At 33.0% G+C, this 20,942-nt stretch overlaps 1 pseudogene; it reads right to left on the bottom strand.

Annotated features, from left to right (window-relative positions):
• Nucleotides 1–264: 264 nt before the first annotated feature.
• On the bottom strand, nt 265–20,047 carry LOC139483462 (uncharacterized; annotated as a pseudogene).
• Between the last annotated feature and the right edge of the window lie 895 nt (nt 20,048–20,942).

Below are 20,942 nucleotides of genomic sequence, written 5' to 3'. Positions count from 1 at the left end.
AAATGAAGAAAAACTACAAAGACACATGTGATATTTGAAGTGTCGTTTTTGTCAATTTCGAATATATTTTCAAAGATTGTTTATTGACGTTTAAATTTATTTTGTTGATGAGTGGCCGACCCATTGATAAACAGTCCATATCAAACGTTTTTCGTATTTGACTGCAAAATAATGGCAAGCAAATTTCAAAATTTAGATCTTCTGATATATTTTTATTTCCTACAATAACAATAGGTTCGTTTTTTTTTTCAGGTTAAACACTTTCATAAAACAAATTCTGGAGAAATATTTACAAATGAATATTGTTTAGAAAATCAGTTCTGTTAATTGACACACACGAATCTTAGGAACGGCGTAATTTCGGAATCAATAACATCGTTATATGAATCAACGTACATTTGAGGAAAATCGGACGTAATCTTGATCAGTCCCGAACATTCCTTATACGTTGATTTTGATACCAGACAACTCGGTTGACACATTACACCATTGGAGTCGTACGCTCTTACGTATGCTTTTGTTTCACCAGATATTGGCTTCTTGAAGGCAATAAGCGCAATAGATGCAGAGGAACGAGTGCGTTCATCTATAGAAATGTAATCCAAATGTCTACCACTATAGGAGAATCCATCAGTTTGGAATGTAATGTTAAATGTTCTTTTGTTTTTAATCTGATCCAGCTCTGCTTGTCGATTACGATCGTGTTTGTTTGTTATTGCTATTGGGGACATAGCCAAATTGTCAGAGTTAAATGGACTCTTTTTAGCTTGTCCTAGATGCAGATTTATACTAAAGTCAAATTTGAGATTAGTGCCTGTTTCACTGAATTCAGTTGACCTTCGACCCCTTGATCTTCGACTACCGAAGGGAGACTTAAATCTTTTTGTTATTGTTGGAGCCGTTGAAGTTCGAGTGAGTTGTTTGTTCTCTTTGCTTTCGAATGGTGAAATGCTTTCACTCTTTATGTCTGGTGAATGTAAATGTCCCCCTGCTTGTGTTGTCCCAGTTACAGTAGTTGTGGATTGATCTGGAGATTTGAAAACCAATTTTGGAATCTCCATCCGTTCGCCCTTCCTCTTTGAAGGGTAATAATGAGCAACTTCACTTAATCCTCCATTTTGAATAAAATCATATCTAGATCCTGAAACACATCCTTTTTTTACTTCTGTCACAGAACAAAAATCCTTTAATCGCTTCTCCACAATTGTTCCGACAAGTTGGGGCAGGTGCATATCTATAAATTTGTTTTGTAAATGAATTACTATACCCCTCAATATTCTTTTTTGATGGCAATAAATTATCCATACGCCTATTCGGTTGGTGTTCTGGTACTGTGGTTTGTGGATAGTCAGTTTCTGAATTTATTCCTAACCTTTTTTGTCGTTTTCTGAATTTTTCCCAAAGATAATCTATGAAACAGTGATGGATGTAGAAAACTGGATCCATTGGACTCAAATTCGCGTCTGCCATATGACCGTCAGAACCTCCGACCCACACGTGAACACTATCATGGTGAGACTCTAAATTGGCATAACTACCTCTTGGAGTTGTTTGTCTTAAAATATCTCTGTGATATTTTTTGCGAAACACAGCTTTTAACTTTTTGGGATCAATGAGTGAGCCACCTTGTACAGTTCCTACACCACGTCTTAACAACGTAGTTGGGTTTGTTGGAGTCTCCCACAATGCAAATGGACCTGAATAAACAACGCCTGTTGGGTTCCCCAAAAATAGTTCAGTAAATAGGATGGAATCCGTCTTATTGGTCATCAAATAATCTGCTGTTGAATCCCAGTATGGAAGAGTCACTCTGCTATTTTTTTCACGAAGAGCATTTTCGAATCTGTATAAAAGAGATGTTGATACAAACACTATTAAAAGTAACGTTAGTATAATTCGATACTTTATAAATTATAAGTAGGTTATACTCTCTCTCTCTCTCTCTCTCTCTCTCTCTCTCTCTCTCTCTCTCTCTCTCTCTCTCTCTCTCTCTCTCTCTCTCCTCTCTCTCTCTCTCTCTCTCTCTCTCTCTCTCTCTCATAATTTTCTAAAATGCAACATGCATTCTAAAGAATGTTTTCAGAATAAACATCTACATTCCAAAGCTATTTGTTTCGGGATGGTCTATCATAAAAAGACTGCAAATATATTAATTATTGGCTTCATGAAAAACAGAATAATTATAAAAAAGTACGTCTAAAAACATCAAGATACTGAAGATAGCATCCTACTTTATTTACAAATCATCGATGCCCAATATTTTATAAAATGTCGGTGGTGTAAATGGTTATCAAACAAATGAATTCCAGACCATATCAAGGGAAGAAATCAATCATATACACGTTGAAAAGCTACTTCGTAAAGAAAAGACACTATATTCTAGAGCACCGAAACTAACAAGCATAGAAGCCCAGAGGAATGCAAATGTGTTTTTCTCTACGTAGTGTCCCAATCATTCTTCCTTTATTCCTCCATAACTTTAGAAATGAAAAGGGGAAAGTAATGATAACATTTATAAACTTCTAGATTATTAGACAATAGAAAAAGCAGGTTTTTTTTCTTATTTTCTTGTTCCTTTTCGACCACTCCTCTTATTAAAACCGAAACTAAAATCATTGTTAAAAGCTGGTGCTACGGTAGTCAAATATTTAAAAGTGTTATTGTGTATGCACTGAAAATACTGTATAACTTACAGCACGAGGTAGTATCTATGCCAGCTCACAAAATTAGGACCATTATGTGCAGATGTTATGGCGGCTCCCTGGTGCATAAGGGCAAAGGAATCATACTTGTTCGGTAAGACCGACTGAAAAATATGACGTTGGCGATGAAACAAATTACATTTCGAGTGAAATGTATAACAGATAATTACCTAATTATTTCTATTCATACATGCAGACTTGACGAGAAAGCTTCATTTAAAACGAAAGTGTTTTACTTAGATGAAAAGCCTTAGTTAAAGATAACAGCTGACAATTATACAGGATGAATGCACTCTGAGAAGTACTGAAATCTAATTAGAAAGGTGCAAACACATACCTGTTATAATCTATTATTATAATTTTGATTTCTAGTTACACCTTATGACAATTAATGATGAAAAAATAAATTCATTTCACTTTAGGGTATTTCTGAACAAAGTAAACTATTTTGATATATAAAAAAATATATATATATATAAATAGCAGCACATGACATACAAATATATGGGAGTGTGGATTAATCAGTACAGAGATTAATTCAATTACACAAATAAAATTATAGATTGCCTAACAATGTAATTTTAACACACTATTTAGAATGTAAATATAAGAATGTTTAAAATATTTACAAAATGATGAAAATAAACGCAATATTTCGCTAGACCAACTAGCTTTATCAAGCGTGCATCTATCCAGGTGAAATCGGATGTAGATGATAAGAAACTTTTGCAGCACAATGTATATGTTGAACTTAGCTGCCTTGAAAATAAGAAAAATTTGCAGCTCAATGTCTATGTTGAATTTGGATTGAGCTGCCTTAGAAATAGAAAAATATTGCAGCTCCATGTATATGATGCTCTTGGATTTAGCTGCCTTAAAAATAGATAATTGGTAGTTGAAATTAGCAACGTCCATTGGCCGATATTACGGGATAAAAGGGACGATTCTTTGTTTTTAAATTATTCTTTATCTTTCCTGTATCTTTTCTCGTCTTTTTCGTTAAGACCATCAGGTTCTAAAGTGTGGAGTTGGTGGATATATATATATATATATATATTAATCAACGAATACTTAGAAGACCTGGTTAGTGATATACAGTTACTTAATGAGAACATTAACAAAAAAATAGCTTAACAGTCATCAATTTACAGAATTGCTTCATTTCCTGTTATTTCGTCTTTGACGGATACTTGGTCCTTTGGTAAACGAATGTAAAAAATTTTGTAACACAAGACAAGCGTCTGTACAATTTGTTAATGTTGTCTTAACTTGATTCTTTAAATAAACTTTTAACATAAACTATTTGTAACAAACAAGTTTGATAAAAAATCAATAGCAAAAAGTCTGAATTTATATTCATTACCATGGGAACTAACTAATAAACGTACCTTGTCCTTTTTCAGGGCATTTACTGCATCAAAAAAATCGTCCAATTCATTTTCACGTAATGTTCGAATTTCCTTCCTAACACGTAATCTGTGGTACCCTTGTCTTCTCAGTCGGATATGTAATTGTCTGCCTAGAGAATCAAACCAATCAAAAGCATCCTTACCTAAACCCGTTGAACTAGTATTCTTGTACATATGAGCCAAATAGCTTTCTAAACAGCTTGTTTGAAGATCATATGTAGTGGTGTTTTTGTCAACTTGTCCAGAGTAGCATTCTGCTAAACTTGGTGGGAATACATCTTCTACAATCAGCGCTGCAGCCGGATATATAACCAATAAAAGGCAATAAGACCTCATTGTCTGAAATAAATTATGAATTCCTTAAAGGTGTCATACCACCAATTACTCCCTCAAATTTAGAACGTATGTGAAAGTAGGCCTACTCGGACAAAAAATAGTGCATGTGATGTCATTGTTCACCTAAACTAACCAACAAATTTGCAAAAAATAAACTTTTGTTGAAAGAGAAATATATAAAGACCATTTTGAGTCAAATTTTACCTGTCAAAGAGTTTGCATTTAAAATTGAGGATTAATGCGCTCCATGGTATACTAATTTAAGAATTCCAGAAAACCAGGGGTTATTTTTAGTGGTACTTCCTTACGGGAGCTCTCTGCATTCTTATATGATTTTGAATGAATGTTGAAAATTGGCATGCAGAAAGGTGACACCTGTACAATTCAGGATATACCTAGTTTCTATGAAGTTAAACTTAAGGTAAAATATTTAGAATGCTGTGAAAATTGTAAAATTTGGTTGAACAGATAGGGATTTTGAATTGTTGGTATGACACCTAAAGACGACCATCGATTTGATCAACATCCCAGTAGTCAGCACTGTTGTGCTGACATGAACTATCATTGATATGGTTATATTTTTAAATTAACTGTTTACAAAATTTTCAGTTTTTGAATAACTAAGGCTTTTTTTACCTCAGGCATAGATTACCATAGCTGAATTTGGCAAAACTTTTAGGAATGTTGGTCCTCAATGCTCTTCAACTTCGTACTTTATTTTGGCTTTCTTTTTAAAACCTTTTTGGATTCGAGCGTCACTGATGAGTCTTTTGTAGACGAAACGCGCGTCTGGCGTATATTCAAAATTTAGTCCTGGTATTTATGATGAGTTTATTTTATTGACAGTATTTTTGTTCCAATTGTGAAAGTAATAAAAATTTAAGGAGGCCGATTTATATATGCTGTTCAAACTAGTAATAATATATACATATATGAGAGTCTGATATAAAATTCGTAATAAAATAAAAATTATAGTCCTACCTTGAAATTTTAATATTTCTGCAACAACTTTCAAATATATAAAAGCATGTATCGTTCTGAAGTTCAGTGTTTTACTAACTTTATATAAAGCTTGACAAAAATTGGTTAAAAAACTTAAGTAGCATGTGCACAAATTTCTAACGTGTTAGTTATCCATTTTTTTAAATTTTTGGATATTATTGCATATGACAAATAAAGTATTTTAATTCCACAACTAATTCTAAGCTTTTTGTTAAAGGCAATCGATGTAGGTGCACATTATTTATTTTCATGATTTATGAAATAATGCATATTTTATTAAATTGGATTCAATGTGCAATATTCATATACTTATGTAATCTATTATATCAAATATAACCGTCAAATGTTATTGTATTTATGGTAAATAATGGTAAAAAATACAAATCCATTTATAAGATGAGGAAGTTATATAAAATGATATTTCATTATTAATATAACTATTTATCTATACGTAACAGTCTGAAATAAATCACATTACATATTGTTGAAAAAGTATCACATTTATTGATCTGAATGATTTATCCCGCGCATAAACATGTTTTACCCCGCCGCAATTTTGCGCCTGTCCCAAAACAGGAGTCTCTGGCCTTTGTTAGTCTTGTGTGATTTTTAATTTTAGTTTCTTGTGTATAATTTGGAGTTCCGTACCACGTCCGTTTAATAACTTTCAGTAACTAAAAGTACTCCCAAATCGTACTTACATATTTATTTGACATGTTGGAACAATTTGTGTTGCTTTTTGTTATATAATGTTCACTTATTTAGTGGTTTAGCTCGTCTCTCTTTTTCTGATATATACATTTTGTACCAGCTTTAGTAAGTGTTTAGTATGCCTTTAAATTTTCACTTCTGTTCTTGTACTATGAACAACAATTTGTTTTTATTTTGCAACAAATATTTCCGTTCTCAAGTACTATATAACTTACAACAAAATTATTTTCGTTTCCTGTGTGAACTTTTCTATTCGGTATCATTTTTATGTTGTGATGTTACATAATTTTATCATAAACTAATCATGGATACCAGGACTAAATTTTATATATATATACGCCAGACGCGCGTTTCGTCTACAAAAGACTCATCAGTGACGCTCGAATCCAAAAAAGTTTTAAAAAGCCAAATAAAGAACAAAGATGAAGAGCATTGCGATCAAAAATTCATAAAAGTGTTGTCAAATACAGCTAAGATAATCTATGCCTGAGGTAGAAAAGCCTTAGTATTTCAAAATCAAAGCTTTGTAAATAGTTAATTTATATATATATATATATATATATATATATATATATATATACAACTCGTCTAAACATCAACCCAACAATGTTAGATCTGTAAATTTGCTTTCGCAAATTTTTGGTTCTTCCCTCGCCGGGATTCGAACCCATGCTACTGTGATATCGTGACACCAAATCGCCTGCACTGTAGCCGTCCCGCTAGACCACACGACCACCTGGGCTCTCAAAAAAAGAGCTTTCGGTGGGCATGTGTTACCTTTCCACGTCAGTTTTAATCTAGCGGCGTACTACAGTACATGATATATAAGGCATGAAGATGTTATTGTTACAGATCAGCTAAATTATCTATAGTAAAGGATCCTACAAATTAATGTAATATACAGTCACAGAAAATAATTATATTCATAAGTACGTCTGAGTTAGTGACAACTCTACAACAGATGTATCCATCGAATCGCAGTCAATGATGGTGATACATGGCTGTGTACATAATGTATATACAACTCGTCTTAACATCAACCCAACAATGTTAGATCTGTAAATTTGCTTTCGCACATTTTTGGTTCTTCCCACACCGGGATTCGAACCCATGCTACGGTGATATCGTGACACCAAATCGCCTGCACTGTAGCCGTCCCGCTAGACCACACGACCACCTGGGCTCTCAAAAAAAGAGCTTTCGGTGGGCATGTGTTACCTTTCCACGTCAGTTTTAATCTAGCGGCGTACTACAGGACATGATATATTAGGCATGAAGATGTTGTTGTTACAAATCAGCTAAATTATCTATAGTAAAGGATCCTACAAATTAATGTAAGATACAGTCACTGAAAATAATTATATTCATAAGTACGTCTGAGTCAGTGACAACCCTACAACAGATGTATCCATCGGATCGCCATCAATGATGGTGATACATGGCTGTGTACATAATGTATATACAACTCGTCTAAACATCAACCCAACAATGTTAGATCTGTAAATTTGCTTTCGCAAATTTTTGGTTCTTCCCTCACCGGGATTAGAACCCATGCTACTGTGATATCGTGACACCAAATCGCCTGCACTGCAGCCGTCCCGCTAGACCACACGACCACCTGGGCTATATCATAAACTAGTCAAAACATCGATCAATAATTTTTTAACCTCAGTACAAGGACATCTTCCGTAGAGCCCAGGTGGTCGTGTGGTCTAGCGGGACGGCTGCAGTGCAGGCGATTTGGTGTCACGATATCACAGTAGCATGGGTTCGAATCCCGGAGAGGGAAGAACCAAAAATTTGCGAAAGCAAATTTACAGATCTAACATTGTTGGGTTGATGTTTAGACGAGTTGTATATACATTATGTACACAGCCATATTTATATATATATATATATATATATAAGACAATATCAATGATAATGTCAGCACAAAATATCAGAGTGTAGGTGTGTACCTATTTAAACGTTGTAACCTGCTTTATTTGTTTGCATCTGTCATATGTCAGGAACCTTATGTTCATTGATTGTCGTTCGTTGGTGTGTTTTATTTACGTTTGAAGTTGGATTCATGACAAACTGGACATATATATATTATAGTTAATTGCTATTAATAAGTATTGCAATATGCATTGTGTTTTAATGTAATATCAGTATTTAGTTCTAACATAATCTTAAATCAATCCTAATTCTATCTTACTTTTGAATTATAGTTTTTCATATGTGACGTCATGCTGTTTCTAAATTTCATAAATTTAAATGTGGTGTAATCTTTTGTGCCTTTTCGCCATCGTATGTGACGTAATTTTAAAATTTATGATTTACTGCGTTTAGGCTTGAACTGAGTCGGTTGTGTCTATTCTGTGTTGGTCTTAGCATTATGTATTCGGGTTTAGTTTTCAGTAATTAGTAAATACTTCAGTTTTATTATGTATATCTCTTCCATATTCATTTGATAAAATTTACTGTTTACAATAGCATTAATTGTTCTAAATAATAAGGATGTTCTTATCCCAAGCATAAAAACTACGCCGTATTTGGCACAACCTTTTTTCAACTTTTGATCCTCCGTGCTGTACAACTTTGTACTTTTTTTCACTTTCGATCTTTTATATCTGGGCGTCGCTGGTGAGTCTTGTGTTGACGAGGCGCGTTTTTGACGTATTGCATTTTAAACCTGATTCTTTTTGTTATCTATTAATCATGTGCTTCTTTGTCTAATATGTTCTCCTATTTATTTGTATTGTAGTCCTGTAATATTATGTTGTCATTTCAATGTTAAATTTAACTTTACCATTACAGTGCGAGGTTTGGCATGCCACAATACCAGGTTCATCCCACCATTTTTATTCCCATTTAAAAATGTCCGGTACCAAATCAGGAAGATGACCATAGTTATATTATTGTTCGTTTCTGTGTGTGCTGCATTTTAATGTTGTGTCGTTTGTTTTCTCTTATTTTTGAGATATTAAGATAAGACGTAGCACGGTACTTGTTTATCCCAAATTCATGTATTTGGTTTAGATGTTATATTTGTTATTCTCGTGGGATTTTGTCTGATGCTTGGTCTGTTTCTGTGTGTGTTGCATTTCGGTGTTGTGTCGTTGTTCTCCTCTTATATTTAATGCGTTTCCCTCGGTTTTAGTTTGTTACCCCGATTTTGTTTTTTGTCCATGGATTTATGAGTTTTGAACAGCGGTATACTACTGTTGCCTTTATTTATAAGTATTTCTCGTCTTTTTTAAATAGATTTCGTTTTATATTAAATAAGTCATTCCTGCTGCCTTTTATAATTGGTTGTTCAGTATAAGCCAAGCCTCTATGTTAAAGACCTCAAATGGTTTATTTTACAAATTGTGACTTAGATGAAAAGTTGTCTTATTGACACTCATACCACATCTTCCTATATCTATATATGTTTTTATCGAACGCGTATTGTTTTCTACATAAGAAAATGACTGTTCCAAGTCAGGAATTTGACAGTTGGTGTCCGTTCGTTTCATGTTTTTGGGTTGTTCCATTTTATTAGGGACTCTCCATGTTCAATTTTCCTCGAGGTTCAATATTTTCGTGATTTTACTTTTAACCATTATGCCAACTCAATCTAAAACTCAGTTTTTGGTCTTTTGTTCTCTTGTTCATCGCAAAAAAAGGAATGATGCACTTTTGCATGATGAAATTGAAATTTATAAAAAACTATAAAATTCGACATTTATATTTTAGATATAATTTAAAATATATTTTCGACTTCTCAATTTGAATGTGATCGTCAGTTTCTTCATTATTTATGATTTTTTATACGGACAATTGAAGCAATGCTAAGTGCTACAGAGCTAATGATACAAGGTGCTCATCATAAGATTAAAGGACAAGACAAAGTTTCAACTTGGGAGATTTGAAAGCAGTTAAGTCAATATTAGTAGGTATGTATGGCAAGTTGTCATAACCATTCATGAACATACAAAAGACTTTGAGTTGTTCGAAATAATAATGATTTTCTGATACATGGGTAGATAAACCAAGCTGTATTTTTTTTAACCTTTCGGCATTGCTGGTACTTAACGGGTTTCAACATGTCCAACTTTATACTTTATTTTGAATTTTAAATGTTCGACCGTCAGGAAAGATTCCTTTGTACAAGATAAGTGCGCATTGAATTCAATACCAAAGAACATGCTACTAGTATTTTGATGCGTTGAAATATGAAAACATTTTGCAATATATATATAAAGGAAACTTGATCAGTTTGTTCTGACAATCAACGAAAATATAATAAATACAGAAACCAGAAGAAAATGGGAACAGAAATTCTATAAAGAAATTGAAAAAATAATAAAATCTGAAGTATATTAAACGAATAGTTGACAACCGTTGTATTTACATGCATTTGTTTATGTAGACAATGGTGGATTATACCTGGTTATAAAGCTAGCTAAACCTCTCATTGGTATGATTTTTTTAAAGATTTCAATAAAACAAACAGAAATAATAGGTAAAAATACCGAAAATAAAGAATATAACATTTAATCTTAATCATTATAGAAGCTAAACAAATATACAAACAAAGAAAAATTAAGTCAAAATTCATAAATCGGTGGAGAGAAAAATAAAAAAAATCCGGGTTACAAACTTAAACAGAGGGAAACACGTCAAATATAAGAGGAGAATAACGACACAACAGAAACACTAAACTGCAACACAACGTCATATCGACTAAGCACATAAGCAACCACTAATAAGAAATAAGAATATCACAAATAAACTCATCATAGATACCATGACTACATTTAGTATATACGCCAGACGAGCGTTTCGTCTATAAAAGACTCATCAGTGATGCTCGAATCCAAAAAAGTTAAAAAGGCCAAATAAAGTACGAAGTTGAAGAGCATTGAGGACCAATTTCCTAAAAGTTTTGCCAAATACAGCTTAGATAATCTATGCCTGAGGTACAATTTACCATAACACAATAACAAAATGACGAGATCTATAAGTTTAAGCCATGACAAATGGATAAAACAAAAAAAAGTATTTACATTAAACATGTTAAACATATTAATTAACAAAGACGAAAAAATAATTATGCTATAACACATAATTAAGATGATAAACACCGTCATTACATAGAAGCTATATCTCATGGCCATCGTGTATTATCTTTGTTGTGAAGTTGGTATTTTCCGCTGTTAGATATATAATACAAGATAGATGCACTTTTTGGGGTTTGCGAATCCGTTTAGCCCTTGTGCTTTTAATTATTAAAATAAATCAATCTTAAAATATACCGCCAAACAGTTTGTGCAGTTGTAAGAAAAAGATGCATCTGCGTCGAATGAAGAAAACATTAAAATGCAAATTGTGCAGTTTTATTACAATTATAATATAAATTTGCAGCTTGTTGATATGACTATTAACAGAGGTAGGAAAAGTACAATGATTTCCTATTCCGTTTTATATTATGTTTACCAAATACGGACTCATCGAAAAACTATATTTTAACATTCGATAATTTTTGTCAAATTCTATCTTCAGTACGTCTATATGAATTATAATTTTGATTTGCTACAGATGTTGGGAGTTCATTCATTTTATAGTTTCCCTTAAAATGTTTTTTTTATGTTTTAATACTTTTATGTACCCTTTGATCATATGACTTTGGATGTGGCTCTGTTATTATGAATTCAGCTTCAAGGGTTTTTGGGTTTAGTCGATCATTGCAATAATTGGTACAATTTAAACTAATACTGTTTTCCAATGTTGTTTTCATTTGTTTCCCCTTTTATACTTACGTTTCTCAGTCTGTACTATCCGGAAAGTGTAGGCAAGTATGGCTTCTTTTTTTTTTTTATTAATTTGCTTAGTTTTAAACCCAAATGTTAATTTTGTTTGTGTCTTTGTCCAATGTATATGTTAAGCTACATGCACTATCATCAACAATCAAACCATATTTTTTTCTTCCGAAAATAACTAAATAAGCCAGGAATATGAAATTTTCCATTCGTTCTATTGATAGATTGTTATAATGTTTTGCGGATAAGTTTTAAGAACTATTTGTTTTTGTACTTGTTTGGGTTTAAAAATATTTTTGATTTGAGCGTCACTGATGAGTCTTATGTAGACGAAACGCGCGTCTGGCGTACTAAATTATAATCCTGGTACCTTTGATAACTATTTTGTATTTTTCTTTGATTTCGGTATTTTTTGTTAAATTGGACACTTCCGATCTTTTTACTAAAACCTGAGGAATTCAACCTGAAAAACTAATTTCTTTATTCATCTGAAAACAATGTTCGAAAAATTAATTTGACAAATAAACTAACCACAACCATTCAACAACAAGCTCCTGGCTTGGAAAGTCGCACTTAAATGCAGCAGGATAGAGCATAAAATTGAGAAAGGAAATGGTGAATATGTCAAAGCGACAACCACCCGACCATAGAGCAAACAACAGCCGAAGGCAACCAATGGGTCTTCAATGAAGCGAGAATTCCCGCACCCGTAGGTGTCCTTCAGCTGGCCCCTAAAATATGCATAATAGTACAGTGATAATGGACGTCATACTAAACTCCGAATTATACACAAGAAACTAAAATTTAAAATCATACAAGACTAACAAAGGCCAGAGGCTCCTGACTTGGGACAGGCGCAAAATTGCGGCGGGGTTAAACATGTTTATGAGATCTCAACCCTCCCCCTATACCTCTAGCCAATGTAGAAAGTACAAAAACCATTTATAGAGACGTTAAATCAAAACCTAGAACAAACTATACATTAGTTGCTTTACTTCTCATTATTAGGTAAAGTATGAATTAGAAATGTCGACGACAAACAATATGTTAATGATATCAGTCGTTTTTTATTTGGTGTTTTTGTTGAGTTAAATATTTAACCAGCAAACTTCTTTATCTTTATGATTCTATTTGTTAGCGTGTTCCTGTGTGTATGTTTTGCTAATCTAATATGTTCCAGAGAATTGATAATTAACACATCTTATGTATCCCCTTAACATATCATGCTGCTGCAAAAGGTCCGGGACACATCAGAAGTTATCGTCTAGCATATCTTTTTTTTTATTCCTCGAATTGTTACTAGTGGCAAATCAACTCATCATAGGTACCTGAATACAATAAGTGTAAGTTCATTGTTAAAGATCGTATGCTGACCTGCATAGCTGTTAATGTATGCGTCCTTTGGTTTCTTGCAGAGAGTTGTATCATGCGAAATCATACCATGTCTTCTTTTTTTTTTATATTTACAAATACAGAATGTGATTGAAGAGCACTGAGGACCTAAATTTCCAAAATATCTTGCAAATACAGATGAAGTAATTTCAATTGTGGAAGACAACGCCTTTTTACAGTAATACTAGTAAGTCACAGAAATAAACATCTCCTCATCTATGATAAATCGTTTCTATTCAATGGTACTGACTTCTGAGATGGTGATACACTCGCTGACGAGGATATAGATTTTCTTTTTTTTCATTGAATTATTGCTTTTTTATTTGTTTGTTAATCGTAACGATTTAGAGATTGACACTTTATTAAGGAGGTTCAAGGGTACGAATATTTCAGCAAAAAACGAAACTTTTTTTTTATTACAAGATTTATTTGATTTATTACACTATTAGTTGTTACTTAAAGATATGGTAAAACAATTCCCCCAAGAAATCAATTCGTTTAGGCCCCAGATATCATCGAAAAAGCTCCAAATTATCTGACTCAGGTGAAAAAATGCCATTCTTTTACATGAAAATTGAAATTACTATTTAAATAATCGGTGACCTATATTTTTTTATTATTTTTTTCCAAATAAACTGTACATAACTAAACTATTGCAATATGTAAGCGGTTTCTGTAATTAATCTTATTTTCTAAATTTTGATATAACTTTTTTTCACCTATTAGTTAAACAAAAAATAAGCACCTTTGCATGCTTCTTTCGGAGGCAGATTGTGAACTTAAATGAACGGTTACCGATCTTTGCGTTCAAGTTCCACAAAACTACTTACCGTTCCAAAAGTGAGAACGAAGACGTACGGTGAAAGACAATTTGATTGGGTAGCGGCATCTCTATGGAACAATCTCCCGAACAGTTTAAGACAATGCAAGTCCCTAGAGTGTTTTAAAATACAGTTAAAAACTCATTTTTATCGTATTGCTTTTAATTAGATTGAATTCTTTTCTCTTTTACAGGCTTTTTTACTCTTTGTATTTCGTTTTAGAGTTTTTGCTTGTTCTGCATGCTTTTATCCTATATTGTTATTTTTTTATTCTTTGTTTTAACATGTATTTCGTATTGACCTTTTATTTCATGGTAGGCATTTTTTTATTCCAGTATTTGAATCTGACACGATGTATTTTTATGTTTTATGTTATTGTCATTGATATGTTTTAATTACCATGTGTATGTACAGCGCCTTAGAGTAATTTTTATTTTTTATATAGGGCGCTTTATAAATTTTCATTATTATTAACGGTTACCTCACCTATTTTTTTTCTTTTTTGTTACGTATATGATAAAGTTTATCTGTAGAAAAAAAATTACGAAATCCTATACTTAAAAATAAAAGGATTTGTACCCGCGAGCCCCTTAACATACGTCTGTTGATGTAGGCCTTCAGTTAATGTCTGGACGTAGATTTTAATTATGTTGCCGTTGTGTTGCTGCATCACTGAAATGAACCCTGTCCTCTTTTTCATTCTATGTTTGAAAAAAACTTTAAACAAGAATATATCTTGTATTTTTTTTTATTATTACTGCTGAAGGTTACATTTGATCAAACTGTTTACTTTCTTCAAAACGTCTTCGGCGAGACATGAAGGAAGACATTTTTAAAATAAGGGCAATAACACATTAATTTACACAAATGAATTTCAGAAAAGGTGTTATTTCTGATAGAAAAGCCTCATTATATGAATCAACGTACATACGAGGATAATCAGACGTAATTTTGATCATTCCCGAACATTCCTTATACGTTGATTTTGATACAAGACAACTCGGTTGACACATTACACCCTTTGAGTCGTAGACCCTCACGTAGGTTTTCGTTTCACCAGATACTGGCCTCTCAAACATAATAAGACCAACCGATTCAGACGTGTGCGTGCGTTCATCTATAGAAATAAAGTCAATATGTCGACCATTGTAGGAGAATCCTTCTGTCTGAAATGTAATGTTAAATGTTCTTTGGTTTTTTGTTTCATCTTGTCCTGAGTACCGATTCGTGTTGTGTTTATTTATTATTGCTATTGGGGACAATGCTAAATTGTCGAATTGATATGAACCACTATTTGAAGAACCGAGGTTTCTCATCTCTTCTTTTAAACGAAGATTTATATCAAAGCCAATTTTGAAACTATTGCCTATTAAACTGAAATCAGCTGATCTACGACCTCTTGATGCAGCATTATCGAAGTGGGTTCTAAATAATGTTGTGCTTTTCGGTGCTGGCTCTTTTGCAGATAGTGGTGCGTTCTCTGGGCCTTCAAATGCTAAAATACTTCCACTTCTAATACTGTTATCCGCCGCCTTCAATGGTGCAGCATCAGATTGTAACTTAGACATAGATTGAGGAATCTGTGTCTTTTGACCTTTTCTCTTTGACGGGTAATAGTTTGTTACGTGACTAAATCCTCCAAATTTAATGAAATCAAACTTAGACCCGGAAACACATCCTTTTTTACTTCTATCACAGTACAGAAATCCTTTAAACGCTCTTCCACAATTGTTATCACAAGTCGGAGCATCTGCATATGTGTAAATTTGCCTGGTAAATGAATTACTATACCCATCAATATTCTTCTTTGGTGGTTTTAAATTATCCATAAGTCTATTTGGCTTATGTGCTGTTATAGTGGTTTCTGGGTAGTCTGTTTCTGAATTTATTCCTAATTTCTTTTGACCTTTTCTAAATTCTTCCCAAAGGTAATCTACAAAGCAATGCAATAGCCAGAAAACTGGATCCATTGGACTAAATATTATGCTTGACATCTGTCCAGTATTTCCTCCAACCCACCTGTGAACATTATCATGGTGAGACTCTAGATTGGCATAACTACTATCTGGAGTACTTGGTCTAAGAATTTCCCGGTGATATTTTTTTGTAAACACTGTTTTTAGCCTCTCTGGATGAACCGGAGAGCCAACTACTCCGATTTCTCGTCTCAACAACGTACTCGGGTTTGTTGGCGTTGACCAAAATGCAAATGGACCTGTATAAACAACGCCCTTGGCATTCCCCAGAAATAATTCAGTAAATAAGATAGAATCCTCCTTGTTTGTCATCAGGTAATCTGCTCTTGAATCCCAGTAAGGAAGAGTCACTCTGCTATTTTTTTCCCGAAGAGCATTTTCGAATCTGTTTTATAGAAATAGTAATATTAAAGTATTCCGTTAGTATAACAAGATTTAAAGAAACGAATGAGTTAGTAACATATAAAGTCAGTTGAATATAGCTGTATAGTGATTTCAAGTTTATTGTCATTATTTTGGTGAAATTTGCAAAAAAATAGTTACCACACAAAATAAAGACTTGTATTTCATATTGTAATATCATACTTTCTATGACTCATTAAAGGAAATTTAAACAATTAATCTTCTATTTTTGTCTATCCATGAAACATTCATTATGCGTACATCCAAATTGGAGATTACCCTATGCATTAAACAAGAATATATCATAAGTATAAGTACTGAGATATTTAGGGCAACTACTGAATAAAACACATACTTGCAATGATGAATACGCATATCACAAGGATACGTTTAGTGTTGGTTTTTTTTCCATTTGAATAATATACACTTCCCTTTTTTATTCCACTAGTAAAAGTTGTAAACTCTGCTATGATATGTTGTTTCTCTTTTCGTGCATGCATTAACGCTTGTGATACTGTTATTTATCACATATTTGTTATGAATACCTAAGGTTTTGCATATGCAATGACCCCAAATTGCCCGGGGCAAAAAAAGAGATATTGATATTGTGTCATGTTCCTAATGACGTGACGTCATTGCATCCTTAACGACACGTTTGTGATAAATTGCTTAAGATTTTACCCTTTATGTATCATTAAATTGTTATAATTGACCTTTTTTTCTCTTTTTTGCAGCACTTAAATACGTGATAAAAAGATTATAACATGTCTTTTCCATATTGGCCCGGGTATTATCCCTCGACCCATATCGGCCCTAGGCTAAGCCTCGAGGCCGATATGGGAGTCTCGGGATGATACCAGGGCCAATATGGAAAAGGGCATGTTATAATCTATATATAATCCATTATAATTGACTTATTTTCTGTACAAAAAGAAAGTGCAACTTACAATACTAGGAAATATCTATGCCAGCTAACAAAGTTTGGACCATCATGGGCAGATGCTCCGACGCCTCCTTGGTGCATTATTGCAAACGAATCATATTTGTTCGGTTTGACACTCTGAAAATAAGGCATTGATTAGTAATTGAACAAATTGCATTATGAGTCAGATATATAACTGGCCATTACCTCATATTATGCATGAAACAGAATACAAAAAAGTCTAAAAGCGGATGTTTAATCAACAAAATGGAATCATAACTTCAACTTATGAATATTTCATGATGAATAAATCTAAAGGAAAGTTGGGCATGTTGGGTATAAGATCATAATTAGACAACGATTAAACGATACAAATAATTAAAAACATTTAAAGTACAACTTACGATATACATATTGTGTTATTTGTCTTACATTGATTGATTGATTGGTGTTTTATATTGTCACTTTTTGGACATATTTCGGTGCGTTTTTATCAGTGAATGAAGCCGGAGTGCCGGGAAAAAGCACTGACCTACTATAGGAAAACTGACTAGTCAATTAAGATCGGAGTTGACAACCAGAGTGTTCACTGGTCAGTGATTAGAACTATTTAGACCTCCCGACAAACGAGGTCCCCTTTTACAATTATATTTTATAACCAAAACGCGTCCCCTTTTTCAACATTTGACAGACGTCTGTACAATTTGTTAGGATTTATTTTGCCCTGATTTTGAAATAAATTCGTCAGAAACTATCTAGTTTTACTATTTATCAAACAAGTTGAACGGACAATACATTACACAAAAAGTCCAACTTTCTACTCGTTACCATAGTTACGAATAAACTTACCTTGTCATTTTTCAGGGCATTTACTGCGTCAAAAAAATTGATTAATTCAGTTTGGCTTAAAGTTCTTATTTCCTTCCTCACGCGCAAATTGTACCGTGTTTGTCGTCTCAGTCGAATGTGTAATTTTCTGCCGAGTGAATCGAACCAGTCAAATGCATCCTTCCCTAAATCTATTGAGCTAGTATTCTTGTACATATGACCCAAAAATCTTTCCAAACAGCTCGTTTGAACATCATATGGAGTGGTGTTTTTGTCAACTTGTTTAGAGTAGCATTCTGCTAAACTTGGTGGGAAAACATCTTCGACAATGAGTGCTGACGCCGGAATAAATACCATTAAAAGGTAATAAGACCTCATTGTCTGCAAAAAATGAGAAAACAAATCATAACGACGCTTTCTATGGCATTTACTGATTTTTCAACTGTGATGTTGTCATTTTGATATGTTATATTTTTTTTGTTCACATACCTGAGATACATTTTTTAATGAAGATTGTATGAAGTGCACTGACATAAAGTTACGTCACAGAGGAGCAGGATCTGCTTATCCTTTCGGACTTCACAGTGGAGCATGATCTGCTTTCCCTTCCGGATGTCACAGTGGAGCAGGATCTGATTACCCTTCCGGAGCAACTGAGATCTCCCCTTGTTTTTTGGTGGGGTTTGTGTTGTTTATTCTTTAGTTGTCTATGTTGTGTAATGTGTTCTATTGTTTGTCTTTTTGTCTTTTTCATTTTTATTCACGGTGTTGTCAGTTTATTATCGATTTATGAGTTTTACTGTCCCTCTGGTATCTTTCTTCCCTCTTCTTTCAGCTGGGGAACTTGCTTGTCAATTAGATATAGGAAGATGTGGTGTGAGTGTCAATGAGACAAGTCTCAATCCAAATGCTTACATTAATCTTTGCTGATATGGTTTGCTTTATGTCCTAACAAATGGTTTTACATCATCATAAACATGCTGATGAAGAAATTACGTTATCCAAAATATTTATAGATACTTACATCTAAGAAATAATTATTTCATGTCATGCTCTATGCTCATTTAACATGGGTAGGCCTTATATTTGTTAACATCTCAATACAGAGCAATAGCGAGGTCTTAAATGTTTACAAATATAATGCCTACCCATGTTATATTGAGCATAGAGCATGGCATGATTGAATTATTTTGATTCTAATAGGAATATTTTGAACTTTGTACTTCGAAGCGGACCTATAGTAGACGCTCGAAATGTCGCCATTTTGATTTGTTGAACAAAATCGTTATAGAAAAATCAACAGTTTATCAATAATAAAAAAAAATAGAAACATTTAAACTTACTTTCAGAATGTTTTTATTTAATTTCCTAGCGAGCAACACCAACAAAAATGTCCATTTAGATTAATTGTGACGTCAATCACTTGCAACCCATGTTCTATTTGAATTAGAACATGGCTTTGTACTCAAATATAAAGAAGAACGTCATATTAGAATTTATATTTCCTTTTTTTTTTAAGTACTTTTTTATGCAAGATTTAAGATTATTGTTTAATGACTTGGTTTAAAAAGTAATGAACTAATAATTCAAAGCAAAATTAATTGCATTCGTACTTTACCTTATTTCCGAATGGCAAAACTAATCCAGAAATCGCAGATTGTAACGATTTATATACCAAGAGCTAAAAACAAAGCTGTGGTCCTTGTCCATTTAGTTGACCAAAATATGACCGAACATATTCTTGGAAAACAGATTTGTTTGGTAACTTCAACATGTTCGAGTAAATTCGTGTCTCTACCCAAAACATTGTTATGCAAATACAAACAATGTTATTACATAATCCGGACACACATGTGACGGGGACAAGCTTTATGATTTATGACAATTGTAGCATAATACAAACTTTGGATTTTTTTACTGTTTATTATCTAGAAACCGGAACATTTTTTATGTAAAAATCTGTTTTTGGAGGAGAGTTCAAGGACTTAACCACAAGATTAAAATAGAGTGGTACAAGTAGCTATTACATGTAATGTGAAAATACAGGGGATTTTTATTACAGGTGTGGTATTTATGTATAACTATGTGACTCTGTGAAATTAATCATCACTTATTGCGGATGTAAAGAGATTTACGTATTAACAAAAAGTTTTGTGAGTGCACTGAAAAAATTGCTCCTGATTATTTCCCTTAGATAATGGATCAGGTTTTTCACTTTGAATTTTGATTATTTTCTATCATGAAGATAAACGAGTTATGTTTAAATATTTTATCACAGTTAATCAAATTGGGAAATGGTGATTTAAACAAAATGGAGAATTGTTATATGGTACTTTCACCTATGATGGTTTACTTCTGCAATGGGGAGTTGTCTCATTGGCACTCAAACCATATCTCTGATATATATATATCGCTGTGAAATAGAGGATGCAACGTGACTTATTGTTAACGAAAATTTTATAATAAGTATTTAGTATGACGATATAGTTTCACTTCTGTTCTCGTACTATGAACAGCAAATATAAGGTATTTTAAAAAAAGTATTTGATTATTTTATTTAAAGGTATTTTATCCAAGGTTATAGTTGAGTATGGAAATGGGGTCAAAAGAGAAAACAGCCATCAAACGTGTCTTCAAAGCAGTGAGAAAATC

This window comes from Mytilus edulis, chromosome 7 (genome assembly GCF_963676685.1).
Source record: "Mytilus edulis chromosome 7, xbMytEdul2.2, whole genome shotgun sequence".
Taxonomy (NCBI): domain Eukaryota; kingdom Metazoa; phylum Mollusca; class Bivalvia; order Mytilida; family Mytilidae; genus Mytilus; species Mytilus edulis.
Note: the sequence above shows the minus strand (reverse complement) of the source record. Positions and strands in the feature narration are given on the sequence as shown.